Here is a 25108-nt window from a genome sequence, read left to right on the forward strand (position 1 = left end):
ATGGAGGGGGCCTGACAGCGTGCTTTGCCAGTCATCGCTCCGTGCACCGAATGACAGGGGGCCGCAGTGGAGATCCGCCACTGGGAACCTCCGCAATCTAACATCTTATCCCCTATCCTTTGAATAGGGGATAATATGTTTCCAGCGGAGTACCCCTTTTTTTGCACTGTCTACATAGAAAGCGATGCATTTCTGAGCGGATTCCACCAAAATAATGAACATGTTCATCCTTTCGGCAGAGAGCAGAATCAAACTTTCTGCCACAAGAATTCTGCCGTGTGCATGGTGCAACAGAATCCCATTGAAAGCAATAGGAGTCTGCTGCAACTGAATTTCGGAGCGGAATCTGGTGAAATTCTGACGTGTGAACATGGACTTACAGTGATCCGGTGGATAGGTAATAACTGGTAAAGGAGTTGCCCAGAGAAAAAAAAAACATAAAATTAAAAGTGCTCAGGATGGCAGAAAACCATGTACTGACCTGTCACCGATCCTCCACCTCCTGCTGCTCAGAGCTTCCTGTTCTCCTACCCAACACATACACACTCAATGGCCACTTTATTAGGTACACCTGCTCAACTGCTTGTTCTTACAAATAGCTAATCAGACAATCACATGGCAGCAGCTCAATGCATTTAGGCATGTAGACGTGGTCAAGACAACTTGCTGAAGTTCAAACCGAGCTTCAGAATGGGAAAAAGATGGATTTAAAGGGGTATTCCAGGGAAAAACTTATTTTTTTTTATATATCAACTGGCTCCAGAAAGTTAAACAGATTTGTAAATTACTTCTATTAAAAAATCTTAATCCTTCCAATAATTATCAGCTGCTGAAGTTGAGTTGTTATTTTCTGTCTGACAACAGTGCTCTCTGCTGACATCTCTGCTTGTCTCGGGAACTGCACAGAGTAGAAGAGGTTTGCTATAGGGATTATATATATATATATATATATATATATATATATATATATATATAAAAGTTTTTTCCTGGATAACCCCTTTAAATGACTTTAAAGGTGTCATGGTTGTTGATGCCAGACGGGCTGGTCTGAGTATTTCAGAAACTGCTGATATACTAGGATTTTGACACTCAACCATCTCTGGGCTTTGCAATGAGAAATAGGAAAATAGGAAATATCCAATGAGCGGCAGTTGTGTGAGCAAAAATGACTTATTGATGACGGAGGAGAATGGGCTGACTGGTTCGAGATGACAGAAAGGCAACAGTAACTTAAATAACCACTAGATACAACCAAAGTATGCAGAAAACCATCTCTGAATGCACAACACTTCCAATCTGGAAGCAGATGGGCTACAGCAGCAGAAGACCACACCGGGTGGCACTCCTGTCAGCTAAGAACAGGAAACTGAGGCTACAATTCACACAGGTCACCAAAACTGGACAATGGAAGATGGAAGAACGTTGCCTGGTCTGATGAGTCTCGATTATTACTGTGACATTCAGATGGCAGGGTCAGAATTTGGCATAAAGAACATGAAAGCATGGATCCATCCTGCCTTGTATCAGCGGGTCAGGCTGGTGGTGGTGTAATGGTGTACCTAATAAAGTGGCCAGTGAGTGTATGTGCCCACTCAGCCAATGGCCTTTATTTACTAAGAGTGTTGTGTAGGTTTCTTTGTGGGTTTTAATTCCCTACAATTTATTTTCCAGGGTATTTACTAAGGTTTCCCTACATTTTCCACTTTCCCTACGCTTTTTTTTTTTTTTTTTTACACATGCTCTGATCTGTGGGGTTTTCCTCAGCTCAAATCCACCACATTTTCTGTGGAAACCTTAGTAAATATGTTGGGTTTTTGTGAAAATGTTTTTGCAATACACTTCCTGTATCAGGTTTTTGATTAAAAAAAACGGATTCCTCAAAACCTGACTAAACTGTATCAAAACGTGTGTACAAATTTTTATCTGTGTACGGTTGAAAACCGTATTCGGTTTGAAAAATGATGTCCGGTTGCATCCGTTTTTTAAGAAATAAAACGTATACGTTTTTAACTTCTCACTCCATTATGAATAAAGTTTTACTTGTTTGATTAAAATTCCAAGAAAAAAAAACTGAGCAAAGCCAAAAATCGTATGGTGAAAACCGGATGAAACCGTACGCACATACAGTTCTGTGCGGTTCCCATTGACTCCCACGTTAAAAAAAAACCGTATACAATTTAATACAGTTTTTAACCCGGACCAAAAACCGTGGTAGGCCACGGTTTTCTGTCCGGGAAAAAAAAAGTTAAAAACCGGATGGTTTGAAAAATGGAGACAACCGTATACATTATGGTGCATACGGTTTTGAATTAGAAGTCTATGGGCGCGGTTTTCTGTACGGTTGCATACGTTTTTTTTTTTTATGAAACCGTATAGTAAGATCGTGGAGTGAACCCACCCTTTGTCGGGGTTTTTTCAATTCTGGCGCAAATTCTGGTGCAAAATCTGGCGCAGACAGAATTTCTGGTGCAGTGCGTCAGAATCTGGCGCACAACCCGACAAAACATGTCGGGTTTGCAATAGTAAATGAGGGCCAATGTGTCAGGTCTGGGATAAGTGTTGGTTCTAGCACAACCTGTTGAATCATTATGGGGGAGATTTATCAAAACCCGTGCAAAGGAAAAGTTGCCCAGTTGCCCATAGCAACCAATCAGATCCCTTCTTTCATTTTGCAGAGGCCTTGTTAAAAATGAAAGAAGCGATCTGATTGGTTGCCATGGGCAACTAGACAACTTTTCCTTTGCACAGGTTTTGATAAATCTCTCCCTATGTGATGCAGTGTTTCCAAATTAGTGTTGCCGCAGCTGTTGCTAAACTACAACTCCTAGCATGCCCGGACAGCCAAAGGCTGTCCGGGCATGCTGGGAGTTGTAGTTTTGCAACAGCTGGAGGCTGCCTGGTTGAAAAACACTGCATTATACAATGATAGATGATGTCCTGCTCACACAGCTGCTGGGATCGGAAAAGAACAAGCAAATGTGAATGTTTCCATTCACTGACAGCAAGCAGAAATATACAGGAGACATTTTGTAGACCACATGATGTAAAAAAAAAAAAAAAAAAAGCCTGATCCAAACTGCGCAGAGGTTTATAAATAAAATGGGGGAGATTCGTCATATTCTGTGCAGAGGAAAAGTGAAACATTTGCCCATAGCAACCTATCAGATTGCTTCTTTCATTTTTCAATGGAAATGAGCTGCAATCCACAACCTTGGGACAGACATGGTGCCATTTTTGGAAGAAATCAGCTCTGTTTTTCTATTTCTGGATAACCCCTTTAAAGTTTATTAAGTTTTTCTTTGGAAGGGAATAAATTATACAGTATTAGATTTTTCTTTACACTTTATTAGTGACTTGCATGAACCATCATTAGATCAATGTGAATTCGGGTAGAAAACAGGCATGGTCGCACATCTACAATCTTGTATAATGATCTGATTGCTTCTCAGCATAATATCAAAAACTAACAGGTTGTTAGTATACATTTTTGATCAAAAAGTACAAGCCCACTCGCCACGTCAAGGCCACCTATTTCGAGTGGGTCCCTAACGTCCCTAGCATACACGCACCTCCCCGCAGACACGGTGCCACGGCAGCAATGGACGCCGCACAGCACCACACCAGTGTGAACAATCATCATTTGATCAATGTTCCACATCTGTACTACAATGATTCATCAGATCTGTGCTCTATTGATAGAGTCTGCCTCAAGCAGGGTCTATCGATAGAAGATCACCGGCAACCACGGTAGGCTAGGTAAGCTCGCTTACTGCTGAGACAATGGATCTACTGCCATAATCACGTTGCAGACGGGAGATCCAAACCACTGTGCTACCAATGACACAATAAACTGTGCTTTAGATGCTGCTGTCAAATTTGACAATGGCATCTAAAGGGTTCACAGCCACTAAGGGAATTCCAACTATTAGCGGCAGCCCTTGAATACTAAAATCCGCTGGGGGCCACCTGGTATGGAGTGGCCTTCTAAGCCATCTCCATACTCCCTTCACAGCATCATCACATACATATAACCTTTCTAAGGCTGCATTCACATCTCACTTTTGCAATACGGTTCCCGTATCAGGTTTTTTGTCTCAAAACTGGACCGAACTGTATACAACCATGTACAACCGTATATACCTCTGTATGGTTTTAAACCGCATACAATTTGAAAACGGATGTCTGGTTGCATATGGTTTAATATGTTTTTTGAAGAAAAAAAACGGATACGGTTTTATGTTTGTCCTTAATTAAATAAAGTTCTTCTTGTTCTATTTGTGGGAAGAACGTTCGGCGTGCACTGCGCATGTGCAAACTGCAAAACCGCATTGTGCAAACCGGATGGAACCGTACGCACATACGGTTCAGTACGGTTCCCATTGACCAACGTTTACTGGTTGTATCCAGTTTTTCACCCGGACATAAAACCGTAGTAGACTACTGTTTTGTGTCCCGGAAAAAAACGGATAAAACTGTAAATGATGCAAAACGTACACAACCGGATACTACGTTGGCATACGGTTTTCAATCAAATGTCTATATATACCGTTTGCAATACGTTTCCATACGTTTTTTACACTGAAACTGGATACGGAAACCGTATTGCAAAAACGAGATGTGAATGCAGCCTAAGCTTGCAAAAAGCTTTATATGTAAATGTAACCTGAAACCTTCACCTTGAAAGTTGCCAAATCCATAGGTTATTGCGTTGATACCAATCCTGGCAGCAGACAAGATGACATTTCAGCTGTAAATGGACATCAGACTGGGGGCTGTGATCCAGGACAAGTGCACATTGTTAGTGCTGGCCTATGTTCACACAAAGCGCCAGTCATGACGGACAGGTCATCCTGTACTTCATAAAAACAATAAATGAATACCTGCATATTTCTCATTTCAGAATGTTGGATGACATGTATATGAGCAAAGTAATCCATCCCCCACCCGCCGTGACATCCGCTGCTGAGCAATGACCTGAACGTACTGTATCCGGACTCACAAAGAGCAAGGACAACAAAACGTCTCTAGGGGTGAGTCTCACATCATGGATTTGTCATTGTGTTACAGTAAAAAATCTGCGTAACACAACATTTTACAATATATGTGGATAGTCATAGAACCCTGTTTACATGTAGCAGAAGAAAATTGAATGAACCTCATGGAATATTCCAGAATTTTAAGGAAATTCATTTTACATTTTTAGGAAATGAATTCTCCTGTAGACCTGTCACAGGTTTTCACCATCATTTCACACTTGGCTATAAATAAAATTTATAGTAAAATCCACTTCTAACACACTGAGCTGTGACAAAAACACCATGTATGAAGAACTGTCTCTTCTAAATCCTCCATAAACATGCATGCTAAACTGTCTATACTTACTCCTCTATTATCATGCATGCTAAACTGTCTATACTTACTTCTCTATTATCATGCATGCTAACCTGTCTCTACTAACTCCTCTATTATCATGCATGCTAAACTGTCTATACTTACTCCTCTATTATCATGCATGCTAAACTGTCTCTACTAACTCCTCTATTATCATGCATGCTAAACTGTCTCTACTAACTCCTCTATTATCATGCATGCTAAACTGTCTATACTTACTCCTCTATTATCATGCATGCTAAACTGTCTATACTTACTCCTCTATTATCATGCATGCTAAACTGTCTATACTTACTTCTCTATTATCATGCATGCTAAACTGTCTATACTTACTCCTCTATTATCATGCATGCTAAACTGTCTCTACTTACTCCTCTATTATCATGCATGCTAAACTGTCTATACTTACTCCTCTATTATCATGCATGCTAAACTGTCTATACTTACTCCTCTATTATCATGCATGCTAAACTGTCTATACTTACTCCTCTATTATCATGCATGCTAAACTGTCTCTACTACCTCCTCTATTATCATGCATGCTAAACTGTCTATACTTACTTCTCTATTATCATGCATGCTAAACTGTCTATACTTACTTCTCTATTATCATGCATGCTAAACTGTCTATACTTACTTCTCTATTATCGTGCATGCTAAACTGTCTCTACTAACTCCTCTATTATCATGCATGCTAAACTGTCTCTACTACCTCCTCTATTATCATGCATGCTAAACTGTCTCTACTTACTTCTCTATTATCATGATAAACTGTCTCTACTTACTCCTCTATTATCATGCATGCTAAACTGTCTATACTTACTTCTCTATTATCGTGCATGCTAAACTGTCTCTACTAACTCCTCTATTATCATGCATGCTAAACTGTCTCTACTTACTTCTCTATTATCATGATAAACTGTCTCTACTTACTCCTCTATTATCATGCATGCTAAATTGTCTATACTAACTCCTCTATTATAATGCATGCTAAACTGTCTCTACTTACTTCTCTATTATCATGATAAACTGTCTCTACTTACTCCTCTATTATCATGCATTCTAAACTGTCTATACTAACTCCTCTATTATCATGCATGCTAAACTGTCTATACTTACTTCTCTATTATCATGCATGCTAAACTGTCTATACTTACTCCTCTATTATCATGCATGCTAAACTGTCTCTACTTACTCCTCTATTATCATGCATGCTAAACTGTCTATACTTACTCCTCTATTATCATGCATGCTAAACTGTCTATACTTACTCCTCTATTATCATGCATGCTAAACTGTCTATACTTACTCCTCTATTATCATGCATGCTAAACTGTCTCTACTACCTCCTCTATTATCATGCATGCTAAACTGTCTATACTTACTTCTCTATTATCATGCATGCTAAACTGTCTATACTTACTTCTCTATTATCATGCATGCTAAACTGTCTATACTTACTTCTCTATTATCGTGCATGCTAAACTGTCTCTACTAACTCCTCTATTATCATGCATGCTAAACTGTCTCTACTACCTCCTCTATTATCATGCATGCTAAACTGTCTCTACTTACTTCTCTATTATCATGATAAACTGTCTCTACTTACTCCTCTATTATCATGCATGCTAAACTGTCTATACTTACTTCTCTATTATCGTGCATGCTAAACTGTCTCTACTAACTCCTCTATTATCATGCATGCTAAACTGTCTCTACTTACTTCTCTATTATCATGATAAACTGTCTCTACTTACTCCTCTATTATCATGCATGCTAAATTGTCTATACTAACTCCTCTATTATCATGCATGCTAAACTGTCTCTACTTACTTCTCTATTATCATGATAAACTGTCTCTACTTACTCCTCTATTATCATGCATTCTAAACTGTCTATACTAACTCCTTTATTATCATGCATGCTAAACTGTCTCTACTTACTTCTCTATTATCATGATAAACTGTCTCTACTTACTCCTCTATTATCATGCATGCTGAACTGTCTATACTAACTCCTCCATTATCGTGCATGCTAAACTGTCTATACTAACTCCTCTTTTATCGTGCAAGCTAAACTGTCTCTACTAACTCCTCTATTATCATGCATGTTAAACTGTCTCTACTAACTCCTCTATTATCATGCTAAACTGTCTATACAGTGGGGATCAAAAGTTTGGGCACCCCAGGTAAAAATTTGCATTAATGTGCATAAAGAAGCCAAGGAAAGATGGAAAAATCTCCAAAAGGCATCAAATTACAGATAAGACATTCTTATATGTCAACAAAAGTTAGATCTTATTTCCATCATTTATACTTTCGAAATAACAGAAAACAAAAAATGGCGTCTGCAAAAGTTTGGGCACCCTGCAGAATTTATAGTATTCACTGCCCCCTTTGCAAAGCTGAGGCCTGCCAGCGTCATGGATTGTTCTCAATCATCATCTGGGAAGACCAGGCAATGTCAATCTCAAAGGTTTTAAATTCCCAGACTCATCTGACCTTGCCCCAACAATCAGCACCATGGGTTCTTCTAAGCAGTTGTCTAGGAATCTGAAACTGAAAATAGTTGATGCTCACAAAGCTGGAGAAGGCTATAAGAAGATAGCAAAATGTTTTCAGATGTTAATATCCTCTGTTCGGAATGTAATTAAGAAATGGCAGTCATCAGGAACAGTGGAAGTTAAAGCAAGATCTGGAAGACCAAGAAAAATATCAGACAGAACAGTTCGCAGGATTGTGAGAAAAACAATTCAAAACCCATGTTTGACTGCACAACCCCTCCAGAAAGATCTGGCAGACACTGGAGTTGTGGTACACTATTCCACTATAAAGAGATACCTGTACAAATATGGTCTTCATGGGAGAGTCATCAGAAGAAAACCTCTTCTACATCCTCACCACAAAAATCAGCGTTTGAACTTTGCAAATTAACATATAGGCAAGCCAGATGCATTTTGGAAACAAGTTCTGTGGACCGATGAGGTTAAAATTGAACTTTTTGGCCGGAATGAGCAAAGGTACGTTTGGAGAAGGGGAACAGAATTTAATGAAAAGAACCTCTGTCCAACTGTTAAGCATGGGGGTGGATCAATCATGCTTTGGGGTTGTATTGCAGCCAGTGGCATAGGGAACATCTCACGAGTATAAGGAAAAATGGATTCAATAAAATGTCAGCAAATTTTGGATGCTAACTTGATGCCATCTGTGAAAAAGCTGAAGTTAAAGAGAGGATGGCTTCTACAAATGGATAATGATCCTAAACACACCTCGAAATCCACTACATCAAGAGGCATAAACTGAAGGTTTTGCCATGGCCTTCACAATCTTCTGATCTCAACATAATTGAAAATCTATGGATAGACCTTAAAAGAGCTGTGCGTGACAGACAGCCCAGAAATCTCAAAGAACTGGAAGACTTTTGTAAGGAAGAATGGGCAAAGATACCTCAAACCAGAATTGAAAGACTCTTGGCGGGCTACAAAAAGCGTTTACAAGCTGTGATACTTGCCATAGGGGGCAGTACAAGATATTAACTCTGCAGGGTGCCCAAACTTTTGCAGATGCCATTTTTTTTTTCTGTTATTTTCAAAGTGTAAATGATGGAAATAAAATCTAACTTTTGTTGACATATTATAAGAATGTCTAATCTGTAATTTGATGCCTTTCGGAGATTTTTCCATGTTTCCTTGGCTTCTTTATGCACATTAATACACATTTTTACCTGGGGTGTCCAAACTTTTCATCCCCACTGTACTTACTCCTCTATTATCATGCATGCTAAACTGTCTCTACTAACTCCTCTGCAGTGGTCTCCCAACATACGATGGTCCATACATACGATCATTTCAACAGAGGCCATCATATGTTGAAGACAGCATCAACATACGATGCTTCTGTGTGTCGGGGCCATCGCATAAACAGCCCTGCCGCTCCGGCCCGTCATTTTGCCGCTCCTCTTCTCTCGCTGCTGCCCTGCGTTGTCACTCTCTGTCGCTGTCATCTCATCGCCACCATCACGTCTCCCCGTCATCCAATAGTAGCGGCAACATGATGACGGAGAGCGATGGTGCAGGGCAGCGGCGACGTAGTGATATGGCATTGGAGGTGCGGCGAACTGGCGGACTGGAACGGTGGGGACACGCGAGTATAATCCATGAAAACCAAATCCCTCAACATACGATGGTTTCAACAAATGATGGTTTGTCTGGAACCAATTACCATCGTATGTTGAGGGACCACTGAACTATCATGCATGCTAAAGTGTCTCTGCTAACTCTTCGATTATCATGCATGTTAAAGTGCCTCTCCTGACTCCTCCATAAATGTGTATGATGACACCATACATAATGTATGTGCAGTAGGGTCCTCATTCTTGTGGCTTGAATATTTCTCTTTGAATAAGCTCCTGAAGCAGTCTCCTGTTTTTCCCACAATGACATCTGTACCTGACCCTGTGCTCCTTGGCTTTGAAGTGTGTTCATCTGAGCAGTCTGTAATTTACAGGAACAGATCTGTGCTCCTCAGCGGACCCTCACCCAGCCAATACATGTAAGGACCACGTACAGCACGCTCTCCAGTAATCAGCGCTGACAATGACTCTGATAATAGCCTTTAAAAGTTTACAGAGAAATGTCTTCTTGTAATGTTTAACTTGTAACTTGTAAGGTCCTCTATAATGAAGGTCAACAAGGGATTAGTGAGATTCCCAACAAGAATGCGCAAAAGGGTGAGAAGGGTTGGGTGGATAATTTACCTCCATAATAACAGCAATCATTAGCGCCATTATATCTTACAGATAAGCGCTGAAATTAAGCCCCATTATCCCGAAGGGTGAACAGTTAAAGGGGTACTCCGGTGAAAACCTTTTTTCTTTTAAATCAACTGGTGCCAGAAAGTTAAACATATTTGTAAATTACTTCCAGTACTTATTAGCTGCTGAATGCTACAGAGGAAATTCCTTTCTTTTTGGAACATTGATGACATCACGAGCACAGTGCTCTCTGCTGACATCTCTGTCCATTTTAGCAACCATGCATAGCAGATGCATAGCAGATGTATGCTAAGGGCAGCATGGTGGCTCAGTGGTTAGCACTGCTGCCTTGCAGCGCTGGCTACTTGGGTTCAAATCCCACTAAGGACCACAATAAATAAAGCTTTATTATTATTATAATAATGTCAGCAGAGAGAACTGTGCTCGTGATGTCATAAGAGAGCATTCCAAAAAGAAAAGAATTTCCTCTGTAGTATTCAGCAGCTAATAAGTACAGGAAGGGTTAAGATTTTTTAATAGAAGTAATTTACAAATATGTTTAACTTTCTGCCACCAGTTGATTTAAAAGAAAAAAGGTTTTCACCGGAGTACCCCTTTAAGTGATAGTTTTGAGCGTGAATATTCGAATAGCAAATTTTTAGCACGAATGTCAGCACTTCGCAATTTCACGAATATTTTGAATATAGCGAAATATATTCGTTATGACAAATTTTCTTTCTTTTTTCACAGTACACATCACAATGATGTGTACTGTGTAAATAAATAGTGATAATCCCTCCCTGCTTCCAGCTTGTGGTCCAATGAAGGCGAATATGCGAAAATTCGCGAATATCGGCACTTCCAGAGGACACTGATCCCTCCCTTCTTTTAGCATGTGGGCCAATGAGAGGGATGCAAATAGAGTTGTCAGAGGTTAGCAACATCCCTAGCAACCAATAGGAAAGTAGTTAATTGAAAGATGTAATCGCGCATGCGCATTTCGCAAATTTCATTATGAATTTTGCATGGAAAAAAAAGTTAACGAATATGCAGAATTCGCGAATATAGGACGAATATTCCCCCATATATTTGTGAAATATCGCGGATTCAAATATGTCCTATGCCGCTCATCACTATTAAGTGACATTTAAATGGATTATCCAGCAAAAGGAAAACAAAATATTGGCTTTTTTATTAATTTTGTTATCTAGTTAGTTATTTATACCTTGATTTCCTGGGTGCTGTACAGATGAAAAGGTGGTAAAATCTATAACATAAGACAGGAAACAAACACAATAAACAAGAGCTACACGAGTGACAAACTATTACAGGGGCAGAGAAGACCCCGGCCATAAGGGTTTGCAATCTACAAGGAAAGGAGACAGATGATACTTCTCACATGGCAGGACAGTGGGTTTGGGTTTTCTAAAGACATGGGTTCAAGCTTTTATAGGTTTCAATGATGGGTGAAAGTCTGAAGTGTTGGGGTCATAAGTTCCAGAGTATGGGGGATGCATGGGAGAAATCTTGGAGACAGTTTTGTGAGGAGCCTACAAGAGGAGATCACAGATGGAGGTCTTCTTAGGTTCCGAGATTCCATGAGAGGAGGTATCAGGAGATTAGTCAGAGATGTATGGAAGGACAGGTTGTGAACAGTCTTGTATTGCAATGTTAGTATTTCATGTAGCAACCATACGGCAGGCGTGGACTTCTGTCAGGGGGCTTCTCCAAGGCAGAAATTGGACAATGAATTACAACCTACCGGCTAGAAACGCTTTTCATGCGTAGCACATCATTGACTAAGTTCCTCATTTCCCGTTGGAATTAATTGTCCAATATCTGCCTTGGTGAAGCCCCCCAACAGAAGTCTGTTTTGCCTACTGTATGATTCCTACACCTGTTACACTGATAAGTTATACTGGCCAAAGTCCGTTGAAGCTGCTGATCATCCATACCCTTTACACGCTTATAGGTGTTGTGCTATGAGTGTAACACCATTTGGTAATGAGCCATTTTACCACCCTATTTTATCTTGTAGTCCTTACAGTTTTCACGAGGTGTGCTCTTGTTTTTGTCTTTTTTGGTTCACAATCTTAATATTTCAAACTGAATTCTCTGGGCAATAGGTAGGGACTGGCAGATGGGAGAGGAAGAAAAGGATTAAGGGGAGAAGTGGATTAACCAGGCAGAACAGTTGAGGGTGGATTGGGGGGTGGGGGTGGCAAGAGTATTAGACGGAATATTGAGGGGTGTGGTCTGGCTGCCCAGCTGAATGCACGGCTAGAGAGTGAGCTCTGGTCCTAGCACTGGTATTCAGCGACTTTAAAAACTTCCAGCACAACTTTTTTTTGGCTCTTGTACCTGAGAACCCACTCCTGATATGTGGGGGGAGAAGAATAAAGCAGCCTAACCAGGCTAAACTTACTATATTCTACTTTTCCCAGGACCCGAAGGAAATCCAAGATGGCACTGACTGTGAGGAGCGGTGCTCCCCGCCACGCTCGTAAGACCCATCTGCTTGTGACTCAGTGTAGATCCTTCCTGATTGACTTGCAAGCTCTTATACACCGTCTGAAGGGAGAAATAGAGGACCTGGGATCCAGGGTAAACCACATTGAGACGAAATTTGGGGACTTCGCCACCTCACACAACACCCTAATAGATGCCCACAACAACCTTGAAGATGAAGTATCTGCACTTCGGGCAAAGTTCCCCAACCTTGAGGATCGAAGTCGGCGCAACAATATAAAGTTACGTGGAATCCCCAAATCAGTTATGCCTAATGACATTACTGCCTATGTGCAATCTCTCATAAAGACAGCCCTGCCGTCATGTTCTGATCGGGACCTAGAGGTATACCCGATCGGGACCTAGAGGTGTGCCCGAAACATCTTGGTGATATGGTCCCACGTGATATCCTAGCCCGGATTCATTTCTTCACCATGAAAGAAAACCTAATGGCGTACGCCAGGAAGAATGGGGGCCTCCCTTCTCCGTTTCACAAGGTCTCTATGTACGGTGACTTTGCAGTTGCGCCGGGCACTGGCTTCTATTACATAAGCTCTCCGTCAAGCTAAAATGCCCTATAGGTGGGGTTTCCCGGTCCACCTGCTGGTCCATCATAACAACGTCCTCAATGTTATTAATCTCTTGAAGAAGGAAGGGAGACCCTCCACCGCTGGAACATTGCTTTTTCCTCACCGGAACGCACCACTCTATCTACTAGTGTAAAGGTTCAAGATAACAGGACTGTAGTTACCTTATGCTTGTATAGTATGCGGATTCCTTCCACCTTCAGTGCGCACTTGTGAGTCTCTGATCTCCCGTCCCCAAACTAGGCTGCAGCATGAACGTTTACCCCTCAGACTGCAGCCGGTGTTTTGTTATGAGTTCCATTCCCATTTTCATAGCTAGTTTCTCAAACTACCTGACTGGTTTTGTTTTACTTTTTCTACATTGTTTTTATGTTACAGTAGTGATCTTCTACACTGTGCCAAATGCTATGCTACCCTATTCATTGAGTCACGGAGGCTCTCGCTGGGAGGCTAACCGGGCCACTATTCTGATTTCCTGCTCACACTATACAGTCATTGCCGTAAATGTTGGCACCCCTGAAATTTTTAAAGAAAATGAGGTATTTCTCACAAAAAAGGATTGCAGGAACACATGTTTTGCTATACACGTGTTTATTCCCTTTGTGTGTATTGGAACTAAACCAAAAAAGGGAGGAAAAAAAATCAATTTGTCATAATTTCACACCAAACTCCAAAAATGGGCTGGACAAAATTATTGGCACCCTTTCAAAATTGTGGAAAAATAAGATTGTTTCAAGCATGTGATGCTCCTTTAAACTCACCTGGGGCAAGTAACAGGTGTGGGCAATATTAAAATCACACCTGAAAGCAGATAAAAAGGAGAGAAGTTCACTTAGTCTTTGCATTGTGTGTCATGGACTGCATGGACAACAGAAAGAGGAGAAGAGAACTGTCTGAGGACTTGAGAACCAAAATTGTGGAAAAATATCAACAATCTCAAGGTTACAGCCCATCTCCAGAGATCTAGATTTGCCTTTGTCCACAGTGCACAACATTATCAAGAAGTTTGAAACCCATGGCACTGTAGCTAATCTCCCTGGGCGTGTACGGAAGAGAAAAATTGATGAAAGGTGTCAACGCAGGAGAGTCCGGATGGTGGATAAGCAGCCCCAAACAAGTTCCAAAGATATTTAAGCTGTCCTGCAGGCCCAGGGAGCATCAGTGTCAGCGTGAACTATCTAACGACATTTAAATGAAATGAAACGCTATGGTAAGAGAACTAGGAGGACCCCCACTGCTGACACAGAGATATAAAAAAAGCAAGACTACATTTTGCCAAAATGAACTTGAGTAAGCCAAAATCCTTCTCAGAAAACGTCTTGTGGACAGATAAGACAAAGATAGAGCTTTTTTGGTAAAGCACATTATTCTACTGTTTACCGAAAATGGAATGAGGCCAACAAAGAAAAGAACACAGTACCTACAGTGAAATATGGTGGAGGTTCATTGATGTTTTGGGGTTGTTTAGCTGCCTCTGGCACTGGGTACCTTGAATGTGTTCAAGGCATCATGAAATCTGAGGATTACCAAGGGATTTTGGGTAGCACTGTACACCCCAGTGTCAGAAAGCTGGGTTATTGTCCGAGATCTTGGGTCTTCCAACAGGACAATGACCCCAAATGTACGTCAAAAAGCCCCCAGAAATGGATGGCAACAAAGCGCTGGAGAGTTCTGAAGTGGCAGCAATGAGTCCAATAAGAGAGACCTGGAGCAGTTTGCAAAGGAAGAGTGGTCCAACATTCCGGCTGAGAGGTGTAAGAAGCTTATTGATGGTTATAGGAAGCGACTGATTTCAGTTATTTTTTCCAAAGGGTGTGCAACCAAATATTTAGTTAAGGGTGCCAATAATTTTGTCCAGCCCATTTTTGGAGTTTGGTGACATTATGTCCAATTTGCTTTTTTTCCTCCCTTTTTTGGTTTAGTTCCAATACACACAAAGGGAATAAACATGTGTATAACAAAACATGTGTTACTGCAATCCTTTTCTGTGAGAGATACTTCCTTTTCTTGAAAAATTTCAGGGGTGCCAACAATTACAGCCATCACTGTATATTGCATACCTGTCAATCGGCTATAATGGTACTTAATTTTACTAGTATGAACGTCAATTGTCTTAACATTTCCATGAAGAGGAAATCACTAATGCAGATATACATGACGGGGCACCATCCTGATTGTATTCGCCTAGGACACTCATGTTAGATGCAGGATCCGGACAGCCTGTGTTACCTATGTGTCTTGCTCTGGTGCTCACAGTAGAATAGCAGCAAGAACATAAACTTCATCAAAGACTGGAACCGGAGCACTCACCTCAGACACTGATGCATGCGGTAATATGGTCTTTATTCGAAAATGCAAGTAAGACAATCAGCAGGGAGGTGGAGAGATGACACGAGGATGGGTGGGTTTAGCCGGTGGGCGACGGTCTGTTACACATACACATTCCACTCCGCTGTCCACAATGTCTATTTTCGAATGGACATGTTCCTTTCAGGTAGGTCCTTGCTCCCCTACATTGTGGACTCATCCATTGATCCATTAAATGGACAGAACATGCTGCCATCACCTTTTTGGTCTCGGAGACCAGTGACTCTCCCCCTATTTACCTATGGAGAAGTAATCCATTCCTTCTCTCCCACCCCCACCATAAGGACCGCATGCAATCGACTCTACCTGACTACCTGACCCTTAAAGGGGTACTCCGCTGCTCAGCATTGGGAACAAACTGTTCCGAACGCTGGAGCCGGCGCCGGGAGCTTGTGACGTCATAACCCCGCCCTCTCATGACGCCATGCCCTGCCCCCTCAATGCAAGTCTATGGGAGGGGGTGTGACAGCCGTCATGAGGGGGCAGGGTTATGACGTCACAAGCTATCGGTCCCGGCTCCAATGTTCAGAACAGTTTGTTCCAAATGCTGAGCAGCGGAGTACCCCTTTAAGAGGTTTAACGCTGGATTCGTATGAGAAGACTTTCCCGAAGCTGAGGGCTACTTACTATTCCCAAGACAATAAAGCGGGTAAATTGCTGAATTCTAGGCTTAAGGCCCAACAACTTAAAAGTAAAATTACCTTTTTATTACATCCGACATCAAAAGTTAAATTATACTCGCCCTCAGATCTATCCAATGGCTTTCAAGATTTTTATTCTCACTTATATAACCTGAAGGACACTGTCCCTACTACCCCTAACATTGCGTCAGACATCCAAGCATATTTAACTCATTTAAATCTCCCCACCCTTTCCTCTGTGGATTACAATCCCTCAATGCTCCTATCTCATTAGCAGAAATAGATGCAGTTATAAGATCCTTGCCAGGCCCGGGACCCGATGGGTCCACTTCCCATTATTACAAATGCTTCTGACAGTAATTAGCTCCCCCTCTGCGGGCCTTTTGTCAGGCAGCTATGAATAGGGGTGCCTTCCCCAGGGAAAATTTACAAGCCCTGGTGATCACTCTCCCTAAGCCCGGCAAGACCCCCGACTGGCCACAAAACTTTTGCCCAATATCACTATTAAATCAATATGTTAAAATATTTGTTAAATTACTTGCCACCAGGATGGCTAAATTACTTCTATCCATCATCCATGCCGGTCAATCAGGTTTTGTACCCACAAGAGAATCATATTACAATACTAGGAGGATGCTGGGTGTTCTCCACCATGCTGAAAAGAGCGCTATACCTACCCTGGCATTAGCTTTGGACGCCGAGAAGGCGTTCGACTGTATTCGATGGTCGTTTGTCTTCTCAGTATTTGAGCAGACTGGTTTTCAGGGACGTATTCTATCAGCCATAAAGGCCCTCTATAGCGATCATTCAGCAAGAGTATACACTAACGGAACCCTTTCATCTGACTTTGACCTGACTAATAGGAACCAGACAGGGCTGCCCCCTCTCTCCCTTAATCTTCATCCTGTCCATGGAGCCTCTGGCCAACTCGATCAGAGAGGACCTGAGAATTTCTGGGGTGGAGATAGGGGGTAGCTCTCACGTCATATCGCTTTACGCCGACGATGTGTTTCCTTCACTTACTCGTCCTCAGGAGTCTTTGCCGGCCGTCATTGACCACCTTTTTGACCATTTATCATACTATCACTTAAATTCCGCAAAAACCCAGGCTCTCCCTGTGGGGAATTTGACTGGCAAACTACAGGCATTACATATTTGATGCTAGGGACGTTAGGGACCCACTCTAATTAGGTGGCCTTGACGTGGCAACTGGGCTTGTACCTTTTGATCAAAATCTATACTAACAACCTGTTAGTTTTTGAATTTATGCTGAGAAGCAATTAGATCAAAATACAAAATGTAGATGTGCGACCATGTCTGTTTTTTCCACTTGAATTCACATTGTGTTTTCTATCCCCTCCTTTTTTTTCCACTTTTGTCTGCACTCTGCCCCACCCCCTCAGCCCAATCCTATATAAGTAGCAGGTAGCTACACAGGGCCCTTCCATTTCTGGCAGCTTCCCAGTCTGACTGGGAGCACATGGTAAGTGAGCTTTTACACCCTGTTTACACTGGTGTGGTGCTGTGCGGCGTCCATTGCTGCTGTAACACCATGTCTGTAGGGAGGTGCGACCCAGGGACTGGTTTTAGTGGCACTGGGGCCGCTCTGTCAGTGGGTCGTTCCCCCTGTGGGCATTTGGTTTGCGGCAGTGGTGGTCGCCGCCGAGTGCTACGCCATTTTATGCTAGGGACCCATTTATGTGGCCTTGACGTGGCGAGTGGGCTTGTACCTTTTGATCAAAATGTATAATAACAACCTGTTAGTTTATTAATTTATGCTGAGAAGCAATTAGATCGAAATACGAGATGTGCGACCATGTCCATGTCTGTTTTTTCTACTTGAATTAAATATTTAGGGACTGTCCTGACTAATGTCACATCACAACTATATTCTTCAAATTATGAACCTCTGTTACTGGACACTGAAAGGGAACTACAACGACTGGCTAAATACGATATTTCCTGGATAGGGAAAATAGCCACATTTAAAATTTAGGACACTTTTCATCCCCCTTCCTGACAGGGTTTTCACTTGTACACAATCTCTTCTCTCTAAGTTCCTATGGTCCGATAAACCTCCAAGAGTTGCTCGCTCCATCTTACACAGACACCGGCACATGGGGGGGCAGGGGCCTGCCTGACACGCAAAATTATTATTTGTCTACTCTGACATCCCTCTTGTGGGCGTGGTGGTCGTCTAACCTCGCGATTCCGTGGGTAAAGATGGAACAATCTCTAGTCTCACCTTTCACACTGAAGGATCTCCTATGTACACTCTTTTGGAACGTTGAGCCTCCACCTAACTTAAACCTAGTATTACTGGCCTCACTTAAAGCTTGGTAACAATTTAATAAAAGTGCAGGAGGCATGTTGTCTAGCCAACTTGAAATACTTGGTTGGAGATATCTGGATGGGGGCCTCTATGCTATTCTTCCAATCCATACGTAACCTCTTTTCAATCCATAATGCTGAATTTTATACATACCTCCAGGTGCGTCACCTCCTTCACCAGTTAACACCAACGGACCTTACTTTACATCCTTTATTATTATTTTGTATATTTCAAACAACAAAAGAGGTCTTAAACCTTTTTATCAACTTTTGAAACCCTCTCAATTTCTGAAATTCCGTACACTCCTCAGCTGGGAAATTGAACTCCGCATCACGTTTACAGCTGAGGAGTGGATGGGCGCATTTAAAATGATCCACCAAAATCTGAAATGTTCAGCCCACGTAGAATCACTATTGAAAACATGTCTGCGTTGGTATTTCACACCGGACAGACTTTCTAGGATATATCCATCCACCTCAGACCGCTGCTGGAGGGGGTGCGGCCACAGAGGAACTCTAATGCATATTTTATGGTCCTGTCCACTATTAAAATCTTATTGGGAAGTATGCCGCGCTTTAATTAGGCAAATTATACCAATACATATCCCGTGGTCCCCTCAACTAGTTTTATTATTTGTAGGAATTAACCTATTACCAGCTAAATTTAGAGCTATCACCTGTGTAATTTGCGTATTGGCTAAAACGATGCTGCTGAGATATTGGAAATCCACATATACTCCATCTCGCAATGACTTGATTACTGCTATCAATCTAACGACCTCTTTCGAGAGAGTTATAGCTTTAGGCAATGTTACATTTAAGGCTTTTCTGTCCAAATGGAACCATTGAATATCATCCCCATTGTGTGTACCTCTGTAATACCTCTTTATATGGAAATACTTATGTCCATGACGTTCTCTCACCACACCTACAGTTTATTTTTTCTACTAATAGGGTAGTAGGAAACATTATCCTTATCCTGTAAACAATGTATCTGTACACAGTTTACATTACATACTATGAATACTTCATTTCACCTATGTTTATTATGGGTATTTGCACGCTTTGTTTTGCACACTGTTACTTGTTTCCGGGTATGCCCGGTTATTTACCTGTAATATCTGAAAACCCAATAAAAACCTTTGAAACATAGATGGAAGACCACCGAGAAGGATGATGCAGTAGTCTAAGTGGGAGATGATGAGGGCATGCACTAGCGTTTCTGATCGGTCGTAGTTCAGAAAGGAGTGGATTTGTAAAATGTTTTTGAGATGGAATTGGAAGGAATTGATGTGTAGTTTAAAAGACAGTGTGCAATCAAGGTTATACAAAGGGGGACAGAGGAGAGAACGGAACCATTGACTGATAGATCGAGTAGGTGGTGAGGCAAGATGGGAGGAAAATGATAAATTCTGTTCTCTTCGTGTTAAAGGGATACTCCGCTGGCCAGCGTTTGGAACATTTATTTCCGAACGCTGTGTGCGCACTTCGGGAGTCAGCCACGCCCCCTTGTGACATCACTCCATGCCTCCTCAATGCAAGTCTATGGGAGGGGGCGTGGCGGTTGCCACGCCCCCTCCCATAGACTTGCATTGAGGGGGCATGGTGTGACGTCACAAGGGGGCTTGGCCGACCCCTTCAGTGTGCACACAGCGTTTGGAACCTAATGTTCCGAACGATGTGGCGTGGAGTACCCATTAAGATTTTAAAGAGTGGGAGAAGAATATTAGATGGGATTTTCGATGCTAGAGAGGTAACTTCAACATAAAAGTGGCTTCTATGATCTGTCATAGGCCAAATGTGTCAAAAGTGAAGAGTAGGGGTCACAGCACAGAGCATTGAGGGACACCAACAGTGAAAGGGGGAGGTGAAGAGGTGGTGTGTGAATTTCCCCCTGTGCAATTCCGCACGGATTCCGCATCAAATTAAAGCCCATTAGACTTCAATGGGATTCCACACTCCCATTCACACTTCAGAATTTACACAGGCGGATTCCGCACAAGCCAGAAACCACCCAAATGAATGCGGACGCAGAATTGGTGCGGACGTGCGGATATTCTGCCGTGTGAATAGAGCCTTACAAGCTAGATTGTTAAAAGTTTACGTTTATGGACTTTCAGTCCCTTAAGACAATAAAAACCATGTAGCTCAGTCACTGTTGAGTTGACATTAGGGCTAAATATTTGAACAAAAATGCCATTATGGGTCAAGAAACAATTGTTAAAAAAAAAAAAAAAAAAAGTATATGTACAGTTTATGGCCTATCTTTAGCTCTAAAGGTGGCGGAGAACTAAGCTGATCACTTTTACCGAGGTTATTGCTATAAAAGGTGCAGAAGTTGTTTTTGCACTTGGGGCTTATAGCCTGAGGGACCAAGAAGATCTTTCTGCCTTATATACTACTCCAGTACTCAGTGGTGTAGCAATAGGGGTTGAAGGGTCGCAGTTGTGACCAGGCCCATTAGCCAGGCCCAGCCACTTCACTCTTTGCTGCCATTAGCTGTATGGGTGTAGGAACCTGGGGAGATGGGGAAGGGGGGGGGGGGGGGTTGCATATAGGGCCTCACTACTATATGAGGTAGTCTGTGTGGCCTACCTACTATATGGTGGCTGTATAAGAGCCCTTACTACTATTTTAGAGTTGTATGAGAGACCTAACTACTATATGGTGGCTGCATGAGGACCCATACTTCTGTATAGGGGCTGTATAAGGGCCCTTACTACAGTACAGGGACTGTATGAGGGCCCTTACTACGGTACAGAGGCTGTATGAGGGCACTTACTAATGTGTGAGGGACTGTATGAGGGCACTTACCACTGTATGAGGGACTGTATTTGGGCCCTTACTACTGTATGAGGGATTGTATGAGGGCCCTTACTACTGTATGAGGGACTGTATTATGGCCCTTACTACTGTATGAGGGCCCTTTCTACTGTACAGAGGCTGTATGAGGGCCCTTACTACTGTATGGGGAACTGTATGGGGGCCCTTACAAATCTATAGATTGATGCTTAGTGATGCAAGTTTATCAGATTTTATAGATTTATGGATCTTTGGAAAGATGCTAAAAAACAAACAAACCATGAACTCCTGTGGATTGTGAAGTATAAATATGTCAGGGATGTACAGTAATAATGTGTTATCTATATGAGCCTGGAAAGATATTACCCTTCAGCACATACCAGCAATTCTCCCCTCATATCTTCATGTTGTTATGATAGATGTCACACACAGTTCAGTGATAATATCTTTATTATTTCAAGAAATGTTAAGGACTCCGGTGGCATCCATTATGCTGTAACTCAGGAATGTACATGTGTTAAGGTCATTCTACATTCATACAGAACCCGCATGTATAATGTTATGGATATTTTCCATTTACCCAGTCCTGCAGATCAATAATACACTGAGCGATATACAGATATAGGTAAATATGGAGGAGGGTGGAGGTTCATCACCCCCGAGTGCTATTTCTAGATGAGCTGTGTTCCGTTTCCTTGTACTAAAATAGTCCCAAACAATCTCTGCTGGAGGCTATCCTTTGTTTTTAAATAGCCTGTAACCTGAAACAATGAGTTTTCTTGAAGTTTATTTTCTACTGAAAACTTAGTTTGGACTCCCCCCATTTTCACTCCCCCATGGCCAATACCACCTGAGTGGTGATGTCAAGTGTGAAGTTATTTTCCATTATACAACTCTGCAGAGTATCTGATCATTGGGGATCCAACTGCTGGAACCGGGTCTGTCACCCATGCTTACTACCATTCAGTTTACTCCCTATGGGACTTTCGAAGATAGCCAAGTGCAGTGTCCCAGTACTATCTCCCAGCTGCGGAAGTCTATGGTTGTTGTTTGGCCAAAGAGTTTCTCTCCAAGCTTTTAAATCTTTTACATGGGTATGAGTCTTACATGTATAACTTGTCTTACATGTATAACTGCATACAATTTGCTATTAAGGATGAGCAGGGATTTTTATATAGCTCTCTACTGCCACCACTGGTGGATTACACATGGAAAGAATGCATGGAACTTACCTGACCTTCGTTTAGACAAACTACCACTAGAAGCTGCTGGAAAGTCATGAGGGAGGAGTCTCCCAAGTACAACCCTCTCCCTCTAGATTAGTCTAGTCTAGTTTAGACTAGTGTTCAGACGTGCCTGTCTGTCTCGTGCTAGGCCATGTGAAAAGAGGAGGTTTAGGCCTAATCCAGTTTCCCTGCTTTACAGCAAAATCTACTGTGAACCAAGTTAACCAAGCCCTTGCTCTGCCAGTGAATCTACATCCAGCTCCAGTCGCTAAAGTCTAACCTGAGTCAGCTCTTAGTCAGTCGTGGTGATCATAGGACTGTGTGGCGTTTCAGAAGGTTTATCCAAGACTGTCTTAAATCCACGTGGAGAGGGCCTTCATCTCATTTATCTTTTCGTCTGCTCCCAGAGGAAGAATCATCTAGCCAGAACAGGAAATAGCTGAGAAAGTACTCCTCTGCCAACACCTAACTCTTGTGGGTTGTAAGACAGAGTTTGTGCTGCAGGGCTTACACATCACAATACTCTTTGTCTTATGCCCTATGATAGGAAATCTTAATACCCATAGTCTTCTCAAGTGTATTTTTACTACAGTCTGCAATCTGTGTCGGCCCTCGGTAGAGATTTATCTTATTGTACTGCATACTTCACTAATAACCACACTAAAGTGCGTAGAGCCTATTTAGAGTCTCTCTTTTCGTTATTACTGCTTATAAGGCAACTAAAAGGGAACTCTGACCAAATTCCAAGCATCCATCCAAAATACCGTAACTTTCCTACTCTGTGCTGAGGAGTAAATTGTCTGGTTGTGCACAGTAAAGTTAACCCTTGTTTTGCAAGTTATCTGCATGTCTGGACTGAATCTATCACACAAACCATAACGGATACACCCCCCAGACACCTCACCCAAGTGCCAAGGACCTCACTCTGGGGTCCAGGACTACCTACATTTGTGTAGACCCCCATTTCCAAATGTTGCAACGGTCCACAGTGGAATATTCTGGGTTAGTCATCCACATCTGTGACCACACTAGAGACTTTGCCTAAGGGACTTCTACCCACAGCTGCCCTGGACAAAACCAACCATCCACTTCATGGCCACCCCACAAGTACAGCATTGAGCTATCTTCTTATGGTTTGTGGAGGTCCCAGCGGTCAGACCCCCACTATTTAGACACTGGATATGTGATGACATTTGTTATAACCTCTTTAGGTTTGAAGGAGGCCCCTAGGCAAAAAAAACAATATCACATAGGTCCCTTAACAATAACATTTATTTATGATGCAGGGCTAAGTGAAGCTGCACATACACATTAGATAACGGACTGCATATCCCACCAATCCCTACAGGATCCGACAACAATATACTGTGTATGGGGGCACAAAAAACTGTTGTTGTCATGCTTTAATTAAGGGGTTGGCCTCAACTTCCTTCCCTCTCCACATGACAATAAGCATGAATGTTTATCAACTGGATGTCTTCTAGTCAATAATGGAGGCAGATGGGAAATCTGTGCTCCAAACGACCTTCTAACTTGTATGTATCGCTAGTGGATATGACTGAAAGCATTGGATTCAACTAGATGGTGGTGCCTCTGAATTGGTGGAGCCCACCTGGCCAATTGCCTGTGGCCCTCTCTAAATCCAGCCATGGTCCTTATTGCTGTCTATGTGACATCAAGAATCTAGATATGAGGTTCTCATGATGTAATGGCTTCTCGGATATAAGAGGTATAACCAATCAGCTGATGCCAGAAAATTATACAGATCTGTAAATTACCCAAAACGAGCATAACCACTGCATAAAAACACTTTGCTTTATTGGATAATTAATAAAATAACAAAACAAAAAAAAAAAATAGAAAAGGCAAAGAATAATCATAATGAAATAATCATGTGCCAGTGAATAGTAGCTCACAGAGCAATAACCAATAACAGTACCTAAGCTGCTACAGACTGGAAATAAATGGAAAATATTCTCTAGTTACTCCCCCTGTGTGTACCACTAACATGCTCACCCATAATGTTGCTGGTCCAGTCTAGCCCCGAAATTTATCAAGGGACGCCCATTGGCAATATGATATAACTCTGTATACAACAGTCCAACGTTTATTGTGACTATCTACTATTTACTGGCACATGATTTTTTCATTATGATCATTCTTTGCCTTTTCTATTTTTTTGTTATTTTATTAATAATCCAATAAAGCAAAGTGTTTTTATGCCATGGTTATGCTAGTTTTTTTTTTTAATATAGTATACAATGTATTGCTGAGCTATACTGCTGTAAATACAGTGGGGGAAAAAAAGTATTTAGTTAGCCACCAATTGTGCAAGTTTTCCCACTTAAAAAGATGAGAGAGGCCTGTAATTTATTTTCATCATAGGTATACCTCAACTATGAGAGACAGAATGATGAAAAAAAATCCATAAAATCACATTGTCTGATTTTTAAAGAATTTTTTTGCAAATTATGGTGGAAAATAAGTATTTGGTCAATAACAA

At 41.7% G+C, this 25108-nt stretch overlaps 1 long non-coding RNA gene across 2 annotated transcripts in view; it reads left to right on the forward strand.

Moving 5' to 3' along the window:
* The window catches only part of LOC130361280 (uncharacterized), a 483683-nt gene that overhangs the window by 338701 nt on the left and 119874 nt on the right, over positions 1-25108 (forward strand). For both annotated transcript variants that reach the window (XR_008890939.1, XR_008890941.1), the window contains exon 3: positions 4901-5030. This is a non-coding gene — a long non-coding RNA (uncharacterized LOC130361280). The remainder of the gene's footprint in view (positions 1-4900; positions 5031-25108) is intronic.

This window comes from Hyla sarda, chromosome 3, assembly GCF_029499605.1.
Source record: "Hyla sarda isolate aHylSar1 chromosome 3, aHylSar1.hap1, whole genome shotgun sequence".
In the NCBI taxonomy this organism is placed as follows: Eukaryota; Metazoa; Chordata; class Amphibia; order Anura; family Hylidae; genus Hyla; species Hyla sarda.